Below are 6,000 nucleotides of genomic sequence, written 5' to 3'. Positions count from 1 at the left end.
ATCCCCCCACCACCACCCAGGAGCTGACACCATGCCTTCCCAGCTGAAGGCTCGCAAGCAATCGGCATTCCTATGTCTTCATTGTCTGGAGCATGGAGTCTGGGGAGGGCGGGGCGGGCAGGCCTTTCATTGTCCAAGGAATGGAGACAGGACCTAGATAGAGACTGTCCCCACATAGGACCACTCATGGCGGCCCATGACCTGGGTGCAAAAGTCCTATAGTCTTAGGGAGAGACAGGGGCAATGAGGCCAAGGGCCTCGACCTCAGGGTATTGGTGCATCAGCCCCACACAGGCCTCTGCTCTGTTCTTGAACATCCTCACTTGAACGTCCAACAATTAGCCCTTACCCAGCCCACTTCTGGCCACACCCATGCTTTGTGTCAGTCTCTCAAGACTGGAAAAAGATGACCAAAATGAGGCTTTTAGCTTCTAACTTGTTTGGCCTGTACCTTTATCGGTTTTTTTTTTTTTTTTTTTTTTGGCTGATAAAGATTGTATTCACATGACCACCACACAATCAACTGTAACCTGACTTACTGTGTAACCAGTAGCTTAATATTGCAGGATAAAATTATCAAAGTAGCCGTTGATCCAACCAATCACAGCAATGATGCTTCAACCAATCACAAGCTACCAGTGGATCACATGGTGCCTGGGACGTGCTGCCTGCATCCAATCAGGCAGTTTCAGATCGGTTTGAAACTCTTTGGCAGTTTAACTGCCGGGTCTGCAGCGCTGCTGGAGGACCTTCTTCATGTAATTGCTGTGTGCTTTCCTGTAAGGATCCTCACTCAGGCACCAGCAGAGAACCTGTCTGTGTCCTCCATGGCTTTTGCGGGGGACTCGGAGGTGACTGGGCTGCTGGAACTTGAATGGGAAGCTGAATTGCCTGGCAATATAGAAGCCACAGTATCTGGGACCACTGACCTCCCCCTCAGGGTCACTCTGAGTGTACCCAGGCCTGAGGGCCTTGCAGCATCTGGCAGTGGGGAGATGGTGACAGCAGAGTTCAACTCAAGGGAGGGGTGGAGGAGGTTGCTAGGGGAGCGCAGGAGCAATGCCCTGAAGGGACAGGGAAAGCCAAAGGGGCCCCTTAGAATTCCGACTCTACACCGCCCCCCGTGGGCTCCTGGAAAGGTGCAGGCCTCCACACTGCAGGTTAAAGAGACACCACCACATCCAGGCTTCTGGCTCACCCTTTCCATAGCGAGTAACATTTGATTCTCTCTCTGATTCCACTGCCCATGTCACCCTCTCTCTACTCCAGACACTTGTTCTCACTTGAGAGGAGCACACAAGAGGTTGGCTTACATGGTCCTCTGCCGTATTTTCAGCTTTCCCATGAGGTGAGTCCACAACTATCGGCACTTACTTCTATATCTTTCAGTGCCATATTCAATAAATTACAACACGGAGCACTTAATGATAAATTAGGCTTTGTGTGGCATGGCTTTGCCTAAGTGCAGTTCATTTAAGTAAGTCTGCTGGACACAAGCTGGGCAGGGCTGAGCTGTGATGCTTGATTCGTCTGTTCATTCCATTTTGAAATAAGAAAATTTATACCTTGAGGGCTTTTGGCATGTGACCCCTCTTGAGTTGGGGAGCATCTGTATATAGTTTCAGTATTTCAAAGAAACAATCGGGGGGAGGGGTGACTGTAGAGCTCGAGTTTCTCTCCTTCCCTACCTTCCCTTCCACCTCTCCTCACACATATCTCAAAGGAGTCTTTGCAGTGGGTCTCCCAGTTCAATAATACTTTTGCCCACTTTATTGTTGACTGTCTGGCTACCTAAAGGTTATCTTCATGTCTTAATTTGGAAAACACTTAAACCAAAATGAGAATGTATTTCTGATTTAGTAATTAACCAAAATTTAAACAATGAGTGGATATCAAGGAATCATGTAGATGTGAGTCCACTATAGTGCTAACTCTGGCCGAGCTATAGGCCAGTGTCAGCTTGAAAAACGCTCCCACATAACTTGGCCTTGTTTGAGTGCAGCCGTCTGGTAGATATCACACTGCAGGATATCTGACGAGTCCTCTGCATTGTGTTCTAACAAAACCGGGAGACAACGTCTCATTAAGCCAAGAAGCAAGTGTGCCATGTCCTGCTGGGACACAGAAAGGGGAAGTCAGCATAGCCAGATGTACTCACTATGGAGTCAAGGGAAGTGAAGTGGTTCAGGTTCTATACCATTCCTCCTCCTATGTGAAGTGCAGAACTCTACAGAATGAAATAGTGCATTCTTTGCAGATACATCTATGTGAAGTGCAGAGCTCTACAGAATGAAATAGTGCATTCTTTGCAGATACATCTATGTGAAGGAAAACAAAAATAAAAGCAATGATAGACACTGGGGAGGATCCATACCACCACCAAAGCTAGGGATAATGCTCATCGCTTAGGCATATTGTGTGTCTGTGTTTCATCTTATATTTCCTGGGCCTTTTCCATAACATGAAATATTTTGAATGCTTTGTACAAAGTCACAGTGCAGATCCCAGAAATGCAGAACCGATTAAGAAACTCCTAGGAAGGGATTTCCTTTACTGTTTATTAATTATAAAACTCGAGGACAAATATAAGAACCTGAGACAGTTACCACAGCTGTGATGTACCTGCCACTGTTCACCTTCTGGCTCCTGAAGGACCACACAACCTTCAGGCCCTGCCTACTTCCCCAGGACCACTCTTTCTCTCCTCTTGGGTTTGCCAAGGAGTTATTATTCCATTCCAGCCAGCTGAATGTGAACTCCATCACTTGGACTAAATGCTCTATTTAATTAGATAATTGACAAGGGCATAAACAGAATTCCTGTAACATTTCCCCTTTAATTTTCTAATGAAAAAGGAAAGGTTCTAACTCTAACACAGTAAAACACTATAAACAGTAAAAAAAAAAATCAAGTATTTCCCAAATAGAAAGGAAAGGTAATAACCTTAATAAAATTGAAACTACTTACAAGTTCAAATATCAAGTGAGAAATACATTCTCAATATCCAGTCCATGTGTAATTGTCAAATTTAGAGAGATTACTCCATTAGCTGTCCTCTCCTGCAGAGTCCACAGTTTTGTACCTACTTTACCTTTTACCATGATTTGGGAGTACTGTAACAATAACTGTCTAGTCTTCAATCCCATCAAAGACCAGAGAGAGATATAATATTACCTGAGTAAACAGGAAGTGCATAGCAAGTGACTTCTGATACTAAGAGAAATGATAGAAACTGCTGACGGCCTGGACAGTCACCCAAAGTTCTTCTGTAGTGTTGGGGCATCCATCTTTGGCCTACAGGCCTAGAATATCTGACAGACTTCTGGAGCAGGAAATTGTGAAGGACTGTCCTACCCTGTCTTTCAAAGTTTACCAGTCACTTTTTTGTGTGTCCTGCAGTCCAGTTTGGACAGCATACTGTCAGCTCTCTAACCTCCTTTGAATAATATTTTCTTGGCCATGAGCAGTAACAACTTGCAAACAGCTCCCTTGAACGATGACAAACATCTATAATCCATTGAATGGCCAAAAACCATCCCCCTCACCTCTTGGGAATGTAGGCATCATGGTTTCTACATTGTTTCCTGTAGATGTAACAGTCTTATTAAATTAGAAACACAGAGTCAAATGCAGAGTTAAAAGCCCAAGAGGTCAGAGCAGTAGCTAAGAGCAGAGAAACCCTTTCTTACCCCTTACTGCCACTGCTGTCCTTCCCCTCAGAAAGAGACCTACTTCCTGTGTGTCTGTCTTTTTATTGACTTTCTGTTCTGCCTTCTCATTGGTTGTAAACCGAACCACATGACCTCCTCGTCACTACCTGTCTATACAGACCTCTAGGTCTCTATGGTTACTATTGCGATTAAAGGGATTAAAGGCATGTGTCTCCATGCTGGCTGTATCCTTGAACACAAAGAGATCTGCCTGTCATGTGATCAGGATTAAAGGTGTGCACCACCACCATCTGGCTTCTGCTATGGCTTGCTATTAACTCTGACCCCCAGGCATCTTTATTTATTAACATACAAATAAAATCACATTTCAGCATAAATGAAATATCACCATAGTTTCCTGTTAATGTGGGGCACTGGCATCTTTAGGGGACCCTGAGGAATAGAGATAATGGTCAAGTCCTGGGGAATCCAGCTGTTGTCCAGTCTGGTATGACAGGACAGTGCAAGGCTATCTGAAGTCTTGGATGGAGTAGTCCAAGAGGCTGGACCATCTTAACTATCTTGAGATTGTCATGAGCAGTTTGTAGTCCAGAGCTGATCTTTGGATGGTGTTTGTCAGCTTAGTGGTGGTATTGCAATTCAGGTGGAATCGCCATTGTGGGGCCCATCATGTTTTGGAGACTTCAATGGTCACTGTTAGGAGTGTTCACCATTCACTTAAACATTTTAAATGTCACATGCAGCAGATCTCAGGGAGGCTAAAGGAACATAATCTTTGGGGGGTGGTGTCTATATGGTCATCTTTCTGAGGGTGCTGTATGAGGTCTGAAAGGCTGTTGATATCGCTGTGAAGGAGGGCTATGTGGCACCCAGAGGCCACCCGGTGACATCTATACCTTAGGGCTGTGAGAAGTTTCTGAGGTTTCCCTTAGTGTCTCTATTAAAAGAGAAGAGCCTGTGGGTCCCGTATCCACTCCTAAGAGCTGCTGAGTACCACATGTAGTCTCGGGAAGTGTGCTGGAACAGGCCCCATGTCCATGTCCTCTACCTTGGTGGGGCCTTTTGGAACAAGGTTTTCTACCAGCTGGAGCTGGTGACTGGCTGCCTTCTGTGAGGAACAGTGCAGAGTACCCTGGAATTGACTGCTCTTGTATGCAGTTACCCCACTTGTTTCAAAGAGAACAGAGACTGGGACAAGAAATCCTGGGGAGGAGCCAGGTGAGGCCCAGGAAGGGACCCTTCTGGCCCGCCCAGAGATCCAAAGAGCACCTGCACTTTGGACAAGTCCCTTCCACTGTGTGAACCAGCCCTGGGAGATGGCCTTTTCTGCTGCTCTCATGGGAAGGCAAGGGCTGGAGACCTAGAATGAGGTGCTGTGGGCACAGTGTATCCCCTCAACCCTCTCAGGTGTCCTCCTTCCCCTTGGGAGTAGTGCTGGCTGTGTGTGTGTGTGTGTGTGTGTGTGTGTGTGTGTGTGTGTGTGTGTGTGTGCAAAGACCACCGCTGTGAGTGACACTCAGAATTCCTGATTTCTGGCCTTTCCCGCAGCTCGTCTCTGAAATTCAGAAGGTAAGAACATGTAGCTTATTAGACGTGCTGTTAGGAAGCTAAGCTTCCACCCTTGCAGGAGTTGTTTCAAGTCGTTTTAAGCTAGAGGCCTCCTCCAGTCGGTGGTGGAGAGCCTGGGGTGAGGCCAAGGTGAGTGGCTCAGACACTGATGTCAGCGTCTGTACTGGGAGGGCTGGGGTTTCACCTGCATGGCAACTTTTAGGGCATCTTCATATTACATGGCCTCCTGCCTTGGCTCTAACCTTTTTATTTCCTCTCTTCCTCCTGAGGCTCATCATGCCCACAGTCAGATGGGTGCTGTCTGTTCAGTGACCAGAAGGAATGGCAAATGACCAGGAGTCATGAGACTGTCAGCCACCACTCTGCAGCTGCCACCTTCATGAAAAGTTGTCCAAGCCATCCAGGCCACCATTCTGGCATTGAAGGCAGCCATAGGACAGGGTGACACTGCTTTGTCATCCAGGCTGAGGCGGGAGGGCCTGGAGAACTCAGCTTGTTGCCAGCCACCGTTGAGGTGAGCCGGGGGTCCCTAGGATCTCTAGGTCCTTTATTCCTCGTCAGAACGTCCAGAGGTCATGACTGTCCTGCTTTTCACTCAAGGATGCCATACAACCGTCCTCATCACTGTGCCTGCTTTGTGACTCGTGAAGACATTGACTTGGCTCTCTGTTGCCTCTACACAGCTACACAAAGGACAGTTTGGAGCAAATCAGGAAAAAGACATGATGAGCTGGTTCTTAGTGTGGGGTCCTACAGGGTT

This window comes from Peromyscus maniculatus, chromosome 5 (genome assembly GCF_049852395.1).
Source record: "Peromyscus maniculatus bairdii isolate BWxNUB_F1_BW_parent chromosome 5, HU_Pman_BW_mat_3.1, whole genome shotgun sequence".
Taxonomy (NCBI): domain Eukaryota; kingdom Metazoa; phylum Chordata; class Mammalia; order Rodentia; family Cricetidae; genus Peromyscus; species Peromyscus maniculatus.
The sequence above is the reverse complement of the archived record's forward strand: the minus strand, read 5'-3'. Positions refer to the sequence as shown.